We start from the raw sequence: 4,154 nt of genomic DNA on the forward strand, positions 1-4,154 counted from the left end.
ATGAGTAATCACGAGGGATCCCCCTGTTCTCCAGACGTCGCCAATTCTCACTTCACGCTGGAAGAACCATTACCTCCAAGGGACACGCTCCTCTCATGCGAAGCTTAATTGCTAAAAACTCTGCGATCCGTTCGCCTCAAAATAATAAAAGAAATTTTTCATTTAACATTAATATTGTAAAAGCGTTACGCTAATTCCTAAAAATAAAATCAACTCAAATTATAAAAACAATAACGAGACAAGCGAAAGTAACAGCGAAATTCGTGAAACAGATAATAACGAAAAACACGATGGAATATCCGACATACTACAGCTACTGCGACTAGATCACTTAGCTAAATTCGAAAAGGAACACGTAATTAATTTAATAACATTACACAGCGACCGATTTTATCTACCTAGTGAACATCTCAGCAAAACTCATGTACAGACTCACAAAATTAACACTACCGATAATCTGCCTGTTCACTTCAAGCAATACCGTTTTCCACACGTTTTCATCGCGATGAAATATCGCGTCAACTACAAGAATTACATTAGGCAACAAAAGGTGGCGCATGGTAATAGTAATGCTATGAGAGTTCTAACTCGGGAACTCCAAGGGGAATGCGGGGCGCGAAGGATTCTTCAGTGGTGGGGGTATAACATCATGCGAAGTGACAGTAAGACATCACAGATTTTGGAGACTGCAGTCACGTATAAGACAACAAAGAACATCACAAAAAAAGGAAATATTGCCATGAACAAAATACAATACAAAAAACAAATAGTTACAAAACGAAAAGTTTTACAAAGTGTATTCCCCGGTATATGCTCCAACCGTTTTTCGACCAAGATGTTGCGTAATGTTATTTTTCTCTAGAAACAATATTTATTAAATAATATAATAATAAGGTTCAATATGTATAAAACAAATGAATATTAAAAGGGCATAGAACCAGTATTTTAATAAATAATCATAATTAGTATAATAACCTTAAATACATAAATACATACGTTTCGACTCCGATCGGGTCATTTTCAATGTAAAAAACGAAATTTTAACTTAAACATCCGGTAATAATAAAAAACTTCAAATTACTTAATGAAAATAAAAACAAAGTAACATAAAGTCGCTGACATAATATACATACATAAAAAATTAATTAATTAATTGTAACATTTCATAATGATTAAATAATACAATGTCTTAAATAGCTATTGTAAAAAAGTCAAAACTCAGGAGAAAAGAGTAAGTAATTATCACAATATCTTAATTCTGTAAGAATATTCATGTCGTACGAAGTCAAATATAAGTAGTCCCATTGAAAATAAAATTAAGTTGCAATAACAAACATCTATAGGAAAAATATGTAATATGTAACACAAAATTAAACAAATTATCAAAAATTATTTTACAATGTTAGATGAATATAAAAGTAACGGAAATTATTTTACCTTATCAGAAGAAAAAACTTAAAAAAGGAGTTATGACCTATTGAAACTATATTAAATATGCCGACACGAACATCTCTAGGAACAATTTTGAAAAATATAAAACAAAATTCAAAAGGTGTAATAGAAATTCGTTATAAAATGTCAAATACATATAAAAATAAAAATCAGTTAAAACAGAATATTTATTAATTATTTTAAGTACCTAAATACGACCAAGTTTTATAATTAATCGATTGAGTTCCAACTAGTCGAAAAACGGTTGGAGCATATAACAACAAATACCCTTTGTAAAATTTTTCGTTTTATAACTATATGTTTTTGTATTGTTTTTTGTCTATTGCAATATTTCCTTTTATGTGATGTTTTTTGTTGTCTTGTACGTGATTGCAGTCCTCAAAATCTGTGATGCCTTACTGCCACCCCGCATGAGGTCATACCCCCGCCACAGAAGAATCCCCCGCGCCACGCATGCCCCTTGGAGTTTCCTAATTCGTTTCGGCGATTATCTCCTATCGCAATCTCCACATAACTCGGTGGGCCAACGTTGATATCAATTTCTAGAAATTTGTATCCTGTACGTGTCAATGCGTATTTTCTGCCTAGTATATGAACCGCACGATGCACGAGCCCGCTATGGAAAAATATAAAAGAAATATTAAATGATTAATTAATTAGTTCATTTGAAATAGTATAAAAATGAGGGATTCTTAAACTTACTTGGCACATCTTTTCGTAAATGATGGAATTTTATCATTATTCTGAAGTGGAACGAGATAATTTTTTCGTGTGTTGCTTCCTACAGCAGAGTACATTACTGCTGCTGCTGCTACTGCTGCTGCTGGACCTTTCGTACAAGCGGATATCGCAAGACTGATCGCATTCTGGTAAACTGTGATAATTCGTATATGGTAATACTTCTAAAATCGAAGAAGGGGCAGGCCGTTCCCCTCTTTCCAAGAATTTCAAACGTGTCGCAACACGTTGTATCACGTCTTTCTATTTTCTTTGTCATGAGTTTATACATACGTTTATACGTACATACGTTTACACATACGTTTTTATATATACGTTTATACGTACATACGTTTATACATACGTTCACACATACGTTTTTATATATACATTTATACGTACATACGTTTATACATACGTTTATACATATGTTGAAACTCCATGACGTTCATATATACGATTATATATACGTTTATACATACGTTTATACGTACGTTTATATATACGTTTATACGTACATACGTTCATGTATGTATTACAAAGGAAAGGAAGGGAAGGGAAAAGAAATTTAAAACGTATTAAAAAAAAATTTCATATTTTATTTCAAAACTTGATACATTTTTTTTTGGCGTTGCGATCACCAGTTGTATATTTTAAATACATTTTGTAACACACAATTGTTAATATGTCTTACATATCGCATAGTATTGGTAACAACTAGATTATGTAAAGACTCTATATCTATGTAATCCAAGGCCCAAGGTCTCAATGGTCAAGTTGTTGCTATCGAGTACATCGGTCAGCCATTCGCGTTTTTCATGTCCTTTAACGTATACGAGAATCTTATTGTCATCACTCTCTTCCGCACCAATTACAGCCATTGTAATAAGGCGTTTCACCATGCTGTACGGGATCATCCCGTCTTTCCATTGCAATCCATGGTGATAAGCACTCAGCCAGGAAGCGCAATACTTTTCTGATTTTGTCAAGAAACTCCATGGCATGGGACGTATAAAAATGTAATGAGAGAGAATGGCTCCTCTTCTTAATACCGCCACTTCCTTCACGACAAATTTCTTTCCAATGATAAATCCTTGCAAATTCACAAACGTTGGCATAATCATGGTGAACGACTTTTCGAGACTGTGCTCGATCGATTTCGATGAATCTTGGTTTTTAAACTCTTGTATTAAAAAGAGGGAGAGATATAAAAAAAGAATATACTTTGAACATTTATTTTTTCATGTATTGCAGCATGTACAATATAATCTAAACCATAGACTGTTAGTTCACATACTATGGCAGAACTTTTAACATAAATTCTGTACAAAATGTTTGCTGCATCGCGTTTATTAGTAATACAATTTTCTCTTAAAAATGATACAAAATATTTGAATTACTCACTATGCGTATATTGACTCAATTCACAGATTACATGCTCGACACATTGCTGAAGGTCAAATAAGAAGAGCATAGTTGTTAGTCTCATGTACAAGTACAGGGTGTTTCCAAATTAAATGGCAAAACTTCGGGAGCGTGTAGAGGAGTAAAAAACTAAGAAAAAAAGTCCTATAGACATATTCTCGTTTTTGCTCTGTTTCAGAGAAAATCGAAAAAAAATGTTTACATTTCTTGCCATATCTAGCACCGACATATTTGATTACATTTTCCATGACTTTCTGTTATGAATTTGTCAGTCGCTCTTTGAAAGCCTTTAACAGTAGATGAATTTTGTCTTTTGCAATATGCCGCGTACGTATTCTAATAGTGAATATGCTGATATGGTTTTTGTATACGGTTTCTGCAACGGTAATGCTTTAAAGGCGGTGCGAGAATATGTGCGACGATTTCCAAACAGAAGAGTGCCAAACCGAAGAGTGTTTATGTTGACATTTAATAGATTGCGAGAGACTGGATCATTTTCAATTCGACAAGAAAACAACCGATTTCAAGCAGCGTTACGAAGAGATTTGCAGGCAGGGAAT

Source organism: Trachymyrmex cornetzi, unplaced genomic scaffold (genome assembly GCF_001594075.2).
Source record: "Trachymyrmex cornetzi isolate Tcor2-1 unplaced genomic scaffold, Tcor1.1 scaffold914, whole genome shotgun sequence".
Taxonomy (NCBI): domain Eukaryota; kingdom Metazoa; phylum Arthropoda; class Insecta; order Hymenoptera; family Formicidae; genus Trachymyrmex; species Trachymyrmex cornetzi.